General features: G+C 42.2%; 1 protein-coding gene and 1 pseudogene across 1 annotated transcript in view; both read right to left on the reverse strand.

The window, feature by feature from the left end:
• LOC100437300 (stimulated by retinoic acid gene 6 protein-like) overlaps positions 1 to 15662 on the reverse strand; it is a 72950-nt gene that overhangs the window by 14145 nt on the left and 43143 nt on the right. Inside the window, exons 9-10 of the transcript XR_010136488.1 lie at positions 14700 to 14818; positions 12739 to 12784 (exon numbers count right to left, since the gene is read on the reverse strand). The gene's annotated coding sequence lies outside the window, so the exon portion shown is untranslated. The remainder of the gene's footprint in view (positions 1 to 12738; positions 12785 to 14699; positions 14819 to 15662) is intronic.
• On the reverse strand, positions 4928 to 6301 carry LOC134759375 (transcription elongation factor A protein 1-like; annotated as a pseudogene).

Below are 15662 nucleotides of genomic sequence, written 5' to 3' on the forward strand. Positions count from 1 at the left end.
TGAAATTACAAGCATAGAATATGTTTTTTATCATATATCTAGATGCAGTAGCCATAAGACACAAAGCCAGCTTTTACAAACTCCCTTTCATTTCAAGTTTTTAAAATTTTCCATTCCATTGCGAGTTTACTCAAACCTCCAACAGTGCAAGTGGCATTTGAGAGTTAACATTACACTTGCCAAGAAATGCCTAGAATGGGGGATGGGAGGCTCTCGCGACATCTGAAATGGGTTTTTCTTTTCTTTCTTCTTCTTTTTTTTTTCTTTGTTTTTAGGAGTTTTTCTTTTCTTTTTTCCAGTTTATCTAATGCTTTGCCCCAGCCTTAGTACCTAATTTAGCTTTTTGTAGAAGAGAACAACACAAACTTTTAGCATTTTAGGTCCACCTGAAATTCACCTTCAGGAATGCTTGGGCCCCTTCTTTTCCTACCTGGAGGGAAAAACAAAAACCTAAGGCAACATCTGGGCTTTTTGTTTTTTGCCCAACTGGCAGGTGTTTACCAATTTACTCTTCCACTGCCAGGATTTGAAAGAACACAGGCTTTCCACGCAAGTTTCCCTTTAGAGGTTGGAGAACGTGCTGTGCACTGTTGAGAATTTGACTCTACACTGTTTTGGATTTATCTTTTCTTAATAAATATATGTAACGTAAAATTTGCCATTATAAGTATTTCGAGTTACAATTCAGTGGCATTAACGACATTTACAATGTTGTACAGCCATCACTGCTATCTATTTCCAAAATTTTTTCAAGAATGACTATACCCCAGATCTGAAGCTATTCTGGAGCAGAAACACACATCAGCATGGCACGTCCATCACTCACATACACACACGCTGCAGACCCCAGCTTCCATAGCTCACATACACACACGCTGCAGACCCCAGCTCACATCTCTCACACACATGCACCCTGCAGGTGCCAGCTCACATCTCTCACACACATGCACCCTGCAGGTCCCAGCTCACATCGCTCACACACATGCACCCTGCAGGTGCCAGCTCACATCGCTCACATACACACAACCCTGTAAACCCCAGCTTCCATCGCTCACACACACACACGCTGCAGGTCCCAGCTTGTAGTGGAGGTGATTTTGTTTCCCGTGATTCCTTAAAGCTCAGGAAGTCTGCTCCAAGTTCTCTTCGCCGGTGGAATGACATTACAGTGCCCTCCTTGACAAGGAAATTTTAGTGATTGGCACCTGCTTTGGCTCTTAGTCATTGTGAAAAGTGGTGATTTCACAACTGTGGTAGTTATCTATTGCTGCATAAAAATTACAATAAACTTGGCAGCTCAAAACAACACCCATTTCTTATCATACAGTGTTTATGAGTGAGGAGTCCAGGCACAGCTTAGAAGGCCCTCTGCTCAGAGGCCCCCCTGAGGCTGTAATCTGGGTATCTGATAGGCTGGACGAGGGAAGAATCTGTTGTTGGCAGAATTTCAGTTCCATGGGCTGAAGGACTGAGGGCCTCAATTTCCACTGTCTCTTGAAAAGAGGCTGCCCTCGGTGCCCTGCCCTTTGGGCACGTGGATCCTCTAAGTTCAGTGCAGTGAGTAGGAGCAGACATGTGAGCACTGGAGTGCTTTAGAGAGGTATTCTTGGATAAAAAGCACTGATGTCTAAAGACATGGAATTATCGTTCTCAACAGAGCAACATCAGTACTGAGAAGGCAAATTCATTATCTACTGTACCTACTTCTATGCCTGCAATAGCTATTTTTGTCTCAAGTTTTAAATTATTCTTTAGCTTCCCAGCTGCTAGAAGTGGAACAGTTATCTTTGCAAATGAAAATGACTAACCCCTCCTGACAATTCCAACTCCCTCCCAACCAAGGCTCAATATTTCTCATTTGTTTTAATTTCAAAGGAATATATACGATTGTAAGACCAGGCACCCGTGGCTCACACCTGTAATCCCAGCACTTTGGAAGGTTGAGGTGGGCAGATCACCTGAGGTCAGGAGTTCAAGACCAGCCTAGCCAACAGGGTGAAACCCCATCTCTACTAAAAATACAAAAAATTAGCCGGGTGTGGTGGTGCGCGCCTGTAATCTCCGCTTACTCAAGAGGCTGAGGCAGAAGAATCACTTGAGCCCGGGGGACACAGGTTACAGTGAGTCAATGTTGCTCCACTACACTCCAGCCTAAGGAACAGAGTGAGACTCTGTCTCAAAGTATATATATATGATTGTAAAATGACTTCAATACAACTGTCAATACAACAGTGTAAGGCATATTGTTAAAGAAAAAAGTGCTAAACCAAATATAATATGTACCTTATGGTGGGAAAGAAAAAGAGAGAATAAGAAGCTGTATTTCTACTTGGTTTGGTGTGCAGAAATATATCTGGAAGGGTGAATAAAGAAACCAACAAAGCATATTATAGGAGTGAGGGTGGAGAAGCGACCCAGATGTTTTGAAATCTTTCATTTGTTATATTTTTTTGAAGAGGTGTGGAATCAGCAACTTACCTGTTGAAAAAAAGTACTTTGTTTAAATTACGACAAAAAGGCCTGACAGCAACTCACTCCCGTAATCCCAGCGCTGTGGGAGCCTCCGGCAACAAAAATTAGCCAGATGTGGTGATGTATGCCTATAGCGCCAGCTACTCAGGAGGCTGAGGCAGGAGGATCGCTTGAGCCTGGGAAGCAGAGGATGCAGTGAGTCGAGATCACACCACTACACTCCAGCCTGAGCAACACAGTGAGACCCTGTCTCAAATTTTAAAAATAAATAATTTAAAAAATTAAAAAATTGTTCCCTACACAGCATCCTAATGGCCCTGTCAATGCTAGAGATCATTGCCGATATTCTTATAGCAATTTTCAGCCAGGGCTTCTCAGCCTCAGTCCTATTGATTTTGAAGCCAGTGAATTCTTTGTTACGAGTTGTTTATCAGCATCCCTGGCCTATTCACCCAGGCATGAAAATAAAAAATGTCTATTGACATTTGTCAATGTCCCCTGGTCCGAAATCTCCCCGAGTTGAAGACCACTTTACTAGACTCTCTCTATGCATATTGCTACATCTGCATATCAAAATACACATATATGGTACTTTGCGGCATTTTTCACAGCTTTTCTTCATTCTTAGATTCATTCTTCCAAAAATATACCTTATTTTTGAAAACGATAAAACAAAAGCTTCAACTATGAACTGACAAAACAGAGGTGAGTTGGTACTGGTGGGCCAATTCTTAACGTGGACATTTTAAAATGCTGTTTTCCATATTACATCAAAATGATTTGCAATAAGAAATTGGAAGGGGGCGCAAAGGAGAGTGCAAAGCACGTACTGAGGTCTTTCTACAGGTACGTGATAGAACGCTGATTCAGCATGATAAAATGTACTTTGCAACAGTGGCCTCCAAGGTGTGCTAGAGAAGTCGTACCCCAAGGAACCTGTGAAAATCATTTTTTAATTATTCTAAACAGAGAAAGTGGTACCCACTTAAACACAAAGTAAAACTTCATGGCAAGATCTGCTGTAAAGCAGTTTGTTCAACAACCTCCCTCATTGACAGAAAAAGTCAGCAAATAAGACTTAGGACAAAAATATTTTCTATCAACCTCCGCATGAAAAGACCACAGCTTTAATGATTTTACAATCCTTAAGCTTAATCATTGGTCAGTAAAGATTTCCAGATCAAGATCAAGTCATGAACTGTTCACAATAGCTACACTATACTAAGATGCTAAACGTTTTCTTTCCAGTATGTCTTCCTATGAGGGAAATAAAATAGCGGGAAGTTTTCCTCTATGCCTGTGAGGGGATTTATGAAAAGCCTTCTAATCTACAAGTGTTCTTCTGTGAAACTAAAATACATTATGGAATCTAACAGTTAAATTAACAACAAAACCAAACTGATCTCAACAAAGTCTTGTTTCCAAAGTAAAATCTATGAAGAACAAGTAATATACAAGCACAAGAAATTACAAGAAATGAGGATCATAGTTAGTTACAGATGCAAAGCAGTATCTAGCATCCCAAGCTTTTGGACATAATGATGAAAATCAAATTAATAAGTTAGTTCAAATATTATGTACAATTTTGATAAGCTGGTCACGTGTTATTTGAATACACACCATATGTGGTAACCCTAAAAGTATATTACCTTTTCTCCTCCTTTAATATTTGTAGATACATGCCAATATGGGAAAAAAAAGTATTTCCATTTATGTACTAATAACAGAGAATAACAGAATTTCTACTGTGTATATTTCACTCTGTTAAAAAAAAAGTTGGCCGGGCACAGTGGCTCATGCCTGTAATCCCAGGACTTTGGGAGGCTGAGGTGGGTGGATCACAAGGTCAGGAGTTAGAGACCAGCCTGGCCAACACAGTGAAACACTGCCTCTTCTTAAAATTCAAAAATTAGCATGACATGGTGGTGCACACCTGTGGACCTAGCTAGTCAGGAGGCTGAGGCAGAAGAATCCCTTGAACCCAGGAGGCAGAGGTTATGGTGAGCTGGGATTGTGCCACTGCACTCCAGCCTGGGCAACAGAGTGAGACTCCATCTCAATAAAAACATAAATAAATAAATAAAAGGCCAGGCGTGGTGGCGCACGCCTGTAATCCCAGCACTTTGGGAGGACAAGGCAGGCGGATCACAAGATCAAGAGATCGAGACCATCCTGGCCAACATGGTAAAAGCCTGTCTCTACTAAAAATACAAAAATTAGCTGGGTGTGGTGGTGTGCACCTGTAGTCCCAGCTACTCAGGAGGCTGAGGCAGGAGAATAGCTTGAACCTGGAAGGTGGAGGTTGCAGTGAGCTGCGCCACTGCACTCCGGCCTGGTGACAGAGTGAGACTCGGTCTCAAAAAAAAAAAAAAAAGGTAAGGTATATTTTCCTTTAAGAAAGAAAACAAATAAATTGCAAGAAGTTTAATTTATAAAAGTTTAATATCGACTTATTTATAAAAATGAAAAAGAGTTTTAAAACAGATCCCATACAATTATGCTGCGGTCTCCCTACTGATCGGGAACTACAGAAGACACTGCAGGAAGGGATGCTGGGTCAAAAACAAAGCCTAACCCGCGGGATGTATGTTGCTCTCAAAATCTGATTTGCAGGAAAACTAGTTGCTTGTCCTAGGTTTAAGCTAATTACAAAATCCGTTTTCTTAGTGGTCCAGATATTTTGCCAATGTTTCCATCTCAACAGAACTTCTGTTGATTTCCACATTCATTACAGTCAACAAACGTTGTCATTGGTTCACCAGCACTGCAGGCTTGTACCTGTGTGAAAGTGCAATTCTGCTTTTTACATTTGCCACATGTGAGCGAATCAGGCTGAGTTCCACCTGTCTTGGCCATCTGATGCTCTCTGACGGCTTCTTTCGTCAAGTTTTTGTGCATCTCTGAGCTCATCGCTAGCCATTTCTTCTGCCGTCATTCTAGCAAGTCAGTCAGGAGGAATATTCTCACACGGTGCATTTTTCCTTAAATTTGGATTCTTTGCATCTGTAAGATTGGATATCTTACTTTGGACTCTATTTTTGTACTTCATGCCTGTGTTCCCTCTTTCTGGATCTATAGCTTCCTCAATTCGAGATCCTAATTCTTCCTCATCAGCTCCCATTTCGATGCAGTCATCTCCTGTTTGAAGAGCTGCAGGAAGCATCTCCCTGTACTTCATCTGCGCAGAATCAGAAGCGCTTCGTGCCGAGGAACGGATGAAACAAATATCTCAAGCATTTGTCTTATCCTGTCTGCCGCTTACATTGCCGCTGGAGCTACTTCCTTTTGCTGTTCTGCGATGTCATTGCAGGTTCTATTCGCTTTTCGTTGGGGTCTTTCTCAGCTGACGGCTCATCTGGTAACTTTTTCCAGGATTTGACGAAAGACTTTGCTAAAGATGTAACTTCTTCATCTGTACTCTGCTTGAGACTAACATTAAGTAACATTCCAGTTCCTGTGGACCGCAGTAATTCCAGAATATTCTGAAGCGCGGTTAACAAACCCAGTGCTCCGGCCGTGTTCTTCTGCACCATCTCGTCCATCTTCTTGGCACCGCGGGCCACCTCATCCTCCGTGGCTCCGGCAGGTCTCCTCCGTGCCTCGCCCGCTGGCAAGGGGAAGTGGGCGAAGCTGGAGCAGAGGAGAGGGCGGGAAGCAGCCCCGGACGGCAAGACCCACCACCGCAGGCCGGGCCTAGGCCTCCTCCTAGACCAATCCCGCCACGGCTCTTCCTCCTCAGGCAGCGCCAACCCAGCTCCGCACCTTCCCAGCTTCATTCAAGTATGACTGACAAATAAAAATTATGTCTACTTAGGATATGCAACATGATTTTTTGTTTTAGTTGTTTTATACAAATAAGAAAACTACAGTTCAGAGAAATATTGCATTTTGAATGCCTAACTTTTCTCTCAATGCTCTTTCAACATTGCTTTTCTTTATTTTTTCTTTATTTTGATTGACAAATCATAAACATTTATGGGGTACAATGTGATGTGTGTGTGTGTGTGTGTATATATATATATATGTATATATATGTATATATATATATATGTATATATATGTATATATATGTATATGTATATATGTATATATGTGTATATATATATATATATATATACACACACACACACACACCCCCCAAATATGGGATGATGAAATCAAGCTAATTAACCTATCCATCACCTTACTTCTTTTGTTTACCACAGAACCGTCAAGTCCAAATCCCCCCCCTTTTTTTTTTTTTGAGACAGGATCTCGCTCTGCTGCCCAGGCCGGAGTGCAGAGACACAATCTCGGCTTACTGCAGCCCTGACCTCCCAGGCTCAAGTGATCCTCCCACCTCAGCCTCCCGAGTAACTAGGATGACAGGCTCGTACCATAACACGCAGCTAATTTTATGTTTTATTATTTGTGTGTGTGTGTGGAGATAGGGATCCCCTATGCTGCCCAGGCTGGTCTCAAACTCTTTGGCTTTAGTGATCCACCCACCTTGGCCTCCCAAAGTGCTAGGATTACAGGTGTGAGCCACCATGCCTGGCATCTTCTTTTTTAATGCAGGCTTTTCTTGCTATAAGTTTCCCTCTTAGAACTGCTTTTGCTGCAGCCCATATTATGTTTTGTTTCCATTTTTCTTTGTCTCAAAATGTTTCATTTTCCCTTTGAATTCTTCCTTTACCCATTGATTGCTTAGAAGCATGTTGTTTAATTTCCATGTATCTGTGAACTTTCCCATTTTTCTCCTGTTATTGATTTCCAGTTTCATACCACTGTGGTCCAAAAAGAAACTTGATATGATCTATATCTTCTCAAATTTATTAAGATTTGCTTTGTGGCCCAACATTTGCTCTGTCCTGGAGAATGTTCCATGTGTGCTTGAGAAGATGTGCATTCTGTTGTTATTGGATGGAATGTTCTATTTATGTCTGTTAAGTCCATTTGGTCTAAAGTTTAGTTCAAGTCTAATGTTTTCTTACTGTTTTCCTGTCTGAATGATCTATCCATTGTTGAAAGTGGAGTATTAAAGTCTCTTGCTATTATTGTATTGCTGTCTATTCCTCCCTTTAGATCTGTGAATATTTGCCTTATATATTTAAGTGTACCCAATATTGGGTGCATATTATTTACAACTGTTCTATCCTCTTTATGAATTGACTCCTCTATCGTTATATAATAACCATCTTTGTCCGGTTAGTTTTTGACTTAAAGCCTAGTTTGTCTAGTATAACTACCCCTGTGCTCTCTGCTTTCCATTTGCATGGAATATCTTTTCTCATCCCTTCACTTTCAGTCTGTGTGTAGCTTTAAAGGTGAAGTGAGTCCCTTGTAGCAACATATAGTTGGGTCTTGTTTTTTCTTTTCTTTTTTTTTGAGACTCAGTCTCACTCTGTCTCCCAGACTAGAGTGCAGTGGTGCAATCTCGACTCACTGCAACTCTGCCTCCCAGGTTCAAGCAATTCTCCTGCCTCAGCCTCCCTAGTAGCTGCAACCACAGGCATTCGCCACCACACCCAGCTAATTTTTGTATTTTTAGTAGAGACGGGGTTTTGCCATGTTGGCCGGGCTGGTCTCGAACTCCCAGCCTCAAGCAGTCCACCCACATCTGCCTCCCAAAGTGCTGGGATTACAGGTGTGAGCCACCAGGCTTGGCCTTGTTTTTGTATTTTTTAAATCCATAAAGCCACCCTGTGTCTTTTGATCAGCAAATTTAGTTCATTTACATTTAAAGTAATTATTGATAGAGAAGGATTGATTATTGTCATTTTGTTCATTGTTTTCTGGTTGCTTTGCAGCTCTTTTACTATTTTTTTCCTCTCTTGCTGTCTTTATTTGTGATTTGAGGATTTTCAGTTGTGGTATGCTTTGATTCCTTTCTCTTCAACTTAGTGTATCTGCTAAGTTTTTGCTTCATGATTGCTGTCAGGCATATTAAAACATCTTATAGTTATACTAGTCCATTTTAAGCTAATAACAACTTAACTTTGATCCTGTATAAAAGCTCTGCACACACACATACACATTCTGTTTTTGATATCACACTTTACAAAATCTTTTATGTTGTGTATCACTTAATGAGTTATTGTAAAGTTATTCTTAATACTTTTGACTATATATGTACCTTTACCAGTGAATTTTATACTTTCATATGTTTTCATATGATTAATTAGCAGCCTTTCATTTTCAGTTTGAAGAACTCCTTTTAGTATTTCTTGTAAGGCAAGTCTAGTGTTAATGGACTTCCTCCCTCTGTTTGTGTGAAGAAGTCTTTATCCCTCTCTTATTTATGAAGGAGAGTTTTGCCAAATAATGTATTATTATTTTGGTTTTTTAATAGGATCATACTATAAACATTGTTCTGAAGTTTGTTTTTTTGTACTTACAGTTATCCTGCACACCTTTTCATTACACACAGATACAACTATACACACAGATACAACTCATTCTGCTTAACCATCACATGTAACCATAATTTAAAATCTCATTATTGATAAACTTATAGATTCTTTTCAGGTTTTTATATTATAAATTATGCTACAGAAAAATATTTGAATATGTGAATATAATATCCATGCTTGTGTGACTACTTTTGTAGACTGTAAGTGGATTCATTGAGGCAAACAGTATGTACTTTTTTACAAAGCATAAATATTCCCAATTTTTTGGTCAACAAAATTACATCAACTTACCAGTAAATGAGGGGACCCACTTCTCCACACTCACACTAACCCTAAATATTATTTAATCTGTTTAATTTTAGAAAACTTAGAGGTTAAAAATAAGAAGTCTCAGCTTTGCAAGATGAAAAGAGTGTGAGGATGGGTGGTGGTAAAGGTAACAGAGCAATATAAATGCCTAATACCACTGAACTGCACTCTTCGGTGTATTTTGCTGCAATTTTAAAAAAATAAAAAACATGATCCTTATACAAAAATGTACCACCTCACTTTCTCAGTAAAATTATTTTAGCAAAGTTCTAGTGGTAACAAAAATCAAAACCTTAAAAACATGCATATTCTTCAAATCAGTAATTCCATTTCTAGATATGTATTCTAGAAAATCTGGCAAGGGAATAATATTATAAGGGGAATGATATCATAAGGGGAATAATATCATAAATACATTTGGCATGAAGTTTTTCAAACAATGACAAGTGGAAAACCACCTCAATGTTTCAGAATGGGGATTGATTACATATCACTGCGTATCACCACACAATTAGCTATTTACAATTACGATCTAGATGAAGAATTGAAACATGAAATTTTGTTCCAGTATTTTGTTTTGTTGAAAAAAGCAGATCAGAAAACAGTGTATGTGTGTGTGTGTGTGTGTGTGTGTATGTAATGCTTTTCAAGTGATTAATCTAGACAATTATCTGACAAGCATCCAGAGATCATGTTAAAACTTTACGCAGATGAAGCTTGCGGAACCTGTCTGAACATTTTATTCGCACAAAAAACTACATCCATCATCTCTGAGTGCTCATTCTGGGCCAGGCCTTTTATGTATACAGCTCATTTAGTCCTCATAGCATCCCTTCATGGTAGACACTTTCATTATTTCTGTTGTGTAAATAATGACTCAGGAAAATTGAGTGCCAGGCCCAGGCTCACAGCCAGGCCTGGACTGGGCTTGGCTTACCTAGTGGGAGATGCAAGGGCTCAGGGTGATCTCCAGAGCGGGAGATGCTACACAGATGTGGAAACCTACCGTCATTTCTCCAGAGGAAGGAAAGCACGGTACAGCCCATGCTGTCTGACAGTGGGAGGGAGAGGGAAAAAAAGGAATGAGTCCCTAACCCCTTTTGTTTCTTTATATGGCTCCCAGGAGCTTGTTTTTCAGCAAGATTGTAGGATGTTGGTTTTCAAGGCTACCATGTAGCTGGGAGGATGTGATGAGCATAGAACAAATAAGAACATTACAAATCTCACTATTCTAACCAAAATTCAGCCTATGTTCTTGAATAAATGCTCCAAGATTACAGCAAACCTTTGGATATTTTCCAGAGTTCTGAAACAGTTGCTTCTATTTTTCTGAGTTGCTTTTATGAAGACAGGAATTTTAGAAGGTTCCTAGCTTGCCATTTTTACTGACATCACTTCCAAACACATTTTTTTTTCTTTCTTTTTTTTGAGATAGAGTCTCGCTCGGTTGCCCAGGCTGGAGTGCAATGGTGCGGTCTCAGCTCACTGCAACCTCCGCCTCCCAAGTTCAAGCAATTCTCCTGCTTCAGTCTCCCTAGTAGCTGGGATTATAGGTCCACACCACCATGCCCAGCTAACTTTTGTATTTTTAGTAGAGATGGGGTTTTGCCATGTTGGCCAGGCAGGTCTCAAACTCCTGAACTCAGGTGATCCTCCCACATCAGCCTCCCAAAGTGCTGGGATCACAGGTGTGAGCCACTGCGCCCGACCCCAAATACACTTTTAAATACATTTCTGAACTCACAGAAATGTAAAGGAAGAACAAAATGATTACACACACACACACACACGCACGCACACAAACAATCTAGAGGTGAAACTAAAGTCATCAGTCAACACAGAAGCCAGAGATGCCCTGGAAGTGTGCCAAAACCAAAAACCTAGAGCTTTGTTAGGCTAGAGCTTTGTGGCTGCCTGAGGTAGTAAATAGGAATTGGGGCAATCAATAGGAAAATAAAAATACTTTCTTTTTTAAAAAGCTGGGAATGAGATGGCAATAGGGGACATCAGGGAATGAGATGTCAAGGGACACTGAAGTGCTCTGACACATTCCTGGGAATCTAGAATTTTTCTGGTTAACTGACTAACAGGATTTGAACCTGACAAAGTAGGAAACTGAATCTGAGACCTCCACATAAATCCAGGCACCAAAGTGGGCTATATATTTAGTGGAAAAGACAAAGCTGGAAGGATATGACAAGTGAACCAATAAGCAAATCAGTCTCTGCAGGTGGTGGGTTGTAAAACATTAATAATTTTAATAGTCTTCCCTAATGTTTTCTAACCAGCTTTACTTTTATGCTGGAATTTGGATTTACACCATACTCATAGTCCAAGAAAACTCAAACCAATAAATCTAAGTAGAACAGTTCCTGATTGGTCCTGCTTCCAGAGCCAAGCAGAAACCAAGCAAATCACCTCAATTTCGGTCTCTCAGGAAACCCAAAGTTAAAGTTTAGACAAATATGGGCGATTTATAAAATTTAACAAAGAGTTGAAGGGTCAGACTACCATAAGCAGGAGTCAACAGAAACCATAAAGAGAAGTACAAGACATAGAAAAATACAAATATTAAAATTATAACAAACTTTATACTCAGGAAGTAGGTTTAAAAGCATGTTTAAAGTGAAAAGATAGAGATCAACACGATGACTATGGGGAGCATTAAAGGGGCCATTGGTCCACTCTGGAACTTCAAAGTAGGTTTTCTGAAAAAGATGATGCTTGAGCTTAGGCTTGAAGGACAGTAAATAATTAACCAGGGGGAAAAGTGGTGAGGGAGTTTCAGAGAAAAAGATCGTAATGAACAAATACATGGAAGCACTGAATAGCAGAGGGACTTCAGGGGAAATTATAAATATTTACCTATTACTACAGTAACAAAGGTAGAGCAGAGAGGAACAGGAGATGCCTGTCCATTACATTAAGAAGTACAGACATTATTTAACAGGAAATAGAGAGTCAAAAAAGGATTTTAAGAAGGGAAGTCTCAGGATAATTTTGTTTTAGGTAGTCTGTGTTTCAGTGGTGAGGGCAGAGGGGCAACACTGAAGTGTCAGGGATCAGTTAGGAGGCTACTACACAGCTTAGGTGAGAGACGTTGATGGTCTGAAAACCAGGGTGATAGTAAGAATTGAGAAGAGAGACAGGTTTGAGAAACGGCAGAACACTAGCACAACTTGTGATTGACTATATATGTGGAAGACAGCCAAAGCAATCCTACGCAAAAAGAATGAAGCTGATGGCATCACACTACCCAACTTAAACCATCTGCAAGGCTACAGTGACCAAAGCAGCATGGTCCTGGTACAAAAACAGACACACAGGACAATGGAACAGAAGCTTTACTTCTGAGGAGTAAATGAGAAAACACCGGTCTGTGAATGCACACCTTGATGAACATGGGGTGCTCTACAAATGGAAGCATCACAAGTGACAACAACTACCTTTTTATGCAAATGAAGAAGTGGAGCCCCAGAAGTGACAGAGGCTTATTCAAGATCATACAGCAAGTTGACCACGGTGATAGGACTGAAAACCCCAAAAAAGGCCAATAGAGACTTACCTGCCCGTGGGGACACTGTGAAACTTGAATAACAGTGACAGCAAACCTGCAGGAATAGAAACAGAGTTTGGGGCCTTGGGGTTCCCTCTCAGCACAGCCCCAGGAGCAGCTCCTGTGAAAATGGCTCAGATCCCACCCACCCACACCTACCTGTCCCCCTTGGGAGGGCTGATTCCCGGGCCTCCATGGACATCTCTCCCCAGTCAGTCACCCTGCTTGTGCCAAAGTAGGCGCACACTAAATTCATTCATTCACCTGCCCTCACAGAGGACATAGTCTTGGAATCCGTGATGGCAGAGAAGGAGGCCCTTAGAGAGCTCATCCTCCCTCCCCTCATCATTCAGGTGGGAGCTGGAAGTCCAGGGTTGGCAAGGGATTTATCCAGGTCACACATGGGCATGGGCAGACTCAGGTCTCCTGACTCCATGGCTGAGGATCTTCCTGCCTCTATGTGACCTGTTTGTAGACTCTGCTCAGAAGTCGTGAGCCTTGATGCTTTACCCCACCACACCCCCCACAGGCATTCCTGGTTCTGTTCCAGCTTGGGCCATGCTCTCATGGTGCCCAAGGTGCTGAGCGATTCCCACCACCCTGTTCTCTCCTGGGCAAACGTCTGTCAGAGGCTGATGAGATGATATTATGCCACATCTAACCCTTGGATACCCTCCGTTTAAATTTCTATGAAGCAGAACACTTACAAACTTTATGATTGTAGCCATTGGTGTATCAGTTGCTTGTGAGGCCCCTGCCCGTCATCTCTGACTAAGTGGGAGAATCTCAGCCTCACAGAAAATGCTGGATGGGGGAAAGAGCCCAGCAAAGGAGTTGGGAACAAGGAAATGAGTCTCTGCAGCTCGAGAGTAGAATTGTTGGAGGGGTTTTCAGTCAACAACTGTTCTCTGGTGCCAGCTCTGTGCTAAGTCTGGTGCCTGGCACTGAGGGCACACAGCTCAACATGAAGATCAAGCTTTCATCTGGTGGGAGTGATTGTCCTCGAAGCAGGAGTGTATACTTATCTCTAGACATGACCCACACAGGGAATGGGGACATACCGACAAAGAGGCCAGAACACCTGGTCCACGCAAGTCTGTCTTGCTCTCCAGTGTATTTCCTGGCTTGTAGTAGGGAGGCAATGGTTGTTAAATGAGTAAGTGGATGGATGAAGGAATGTGGGAGTCTTGTATGGCTGGAGGTGTATGCTAGACATTGTTGGGGGATGGAGGGAAAAGGAGAGGCCAGACTGTGATGGCCCTGAATGCACAGCTAAGGCACGGAAACTTTCTCCAAGGCTCCCGAGAGAAGCCACGGTAGCATGGATGAAAAGCCTTGAAAAGGGCTCCTGAGTCTTCCAGTGGGGCCCCCAGCAGTTTACAGAAATGAGATTTCCTCAGGAATGGAAAACAAAATACCATATTCTTACTTCTAAGTAGGAGCTGAGCTGTGGGTGCACAAAGGCACACAGAGTGGTATCATGGATGCTGGAGACTCAGAAGGGGGAAGGGTGGGAGCAGGGAGAAGGATAAAAAGCTACAGATCAGGTACAGTGTCCACTACTAGGCTGATGGGTGCGCTAAAATCTCAGACTTCACCGTGATACAATTCATCCTTGTAATCAAAAACCACTTGTACCCCAAAAGCCATTGAAGTATAAATAAATAAAATAAAATTATGATTTATTTGAAAAGAAAAGAAAGGAGTTATCCAAAATCCCTGACTTCTAATAACATTCTAATCACAAGCAGCCTTGTGTGAAGCAGATAGAATGCCAGCCTGGCCTTCTGAAGCCTCCAATGCAGTCCTCACAATGGGACCTTGGACAAGTCACTCCTGCCCTCCCTGGGCCTCAGTTCTGGGCAAAGGTATCCTCCAAGGGGAGCTCCCAGATCACCTCCAGCCCTGCGCCCAGAGTTCAGTCACACACAAGGAGTTGGGGGAGTGGGGGCAGGCAGAGACCGTCTTACCAGATCAGAGTAGCAGAAGCCCAGGATGGAGCTGACCAGCTGGAACTCCGACGAGAGGCAGGCAAAGAAGGGGAAGTGGGACAGGCCGACTTCAATGCCTCCAATCAGAAGCTCAAAGGCTGGGGAGACAGGGCCAGAGACACTGTGAGCTTCTCTTACCACTGGGTTCGGGGGAGTCCCAGGGAAGCTGTGGTACCTCATGCTGACTTCCAGTCAGGGACCTCAGGACCCAGTGAAAAGAATGGAACATCCCCAGCTTAGGACCAGCAGGAATGCAGGAACGGCTTTCATTCGTTCATACAACAGGCCCTTCCTGGTCCCTGTTTGGCGCCAGGCACTGGGCTTACTATTGACATGAAGGAGACTTGGCCCCTGTACTTGGTGAGCTCACAGTGTGATGGATGGAGACAGACTACATAAACAGACAAATGAACGAGCAAAAATAGTGACTGCAAGTGCACCAGACTTAGAGAGAGGGGCTATGGTATGTGCAAAGCTGCTTGTCAACTACAGTGCACTTTACATATAAGGGAACAGTCATGTTAATCCTGCCACTAACTAGCTCTGAGATGGACTAACAGCATGCAGTATAATATAATCATGCATCATGATTAGATACTTTTCAAAGTGTCTACTCTGAGCTGAGTCCTGGGCCAGGCACTCAGGACAGGAGGAATGGACAAGGTTCTTGCTTTGAGATGCTGACAGTCCAACAGGGGAGACAGGTGGGAAAGTCAGTGGCATGAAATGACCTGTAAGACAGGGACATTCAGCCTGCTGCGAGGACACAAAAGATGAAGCCACTGACCTCACTTGGGGTATCAGGGAAGGCTTCCTGGAGGCAATGCAACATAAGCAGGAGACTACAATGGAGAGAAGTAGGGAAGGAAGGACATCAAAGGATGGGAGATAATTGGCTGGTCGGTACATGTGTGAATGTGAGTGCTGGAGGGCTGGTGGGAA

This window comes from Pongo abelii, chromosome 13, assembly GCF_028885655.2.
Source record: "Pongo abelii isolate AG06213 chromosome 13, NHGRI_mPonAbe1-v2.0_pri, whole genome shotgun sequence".
Lineage (NCBI taxonomy): Eukaryota > Metazoa > Chordata > Mammalia > Primates > Hominidae > Pongo > Pongo abelii.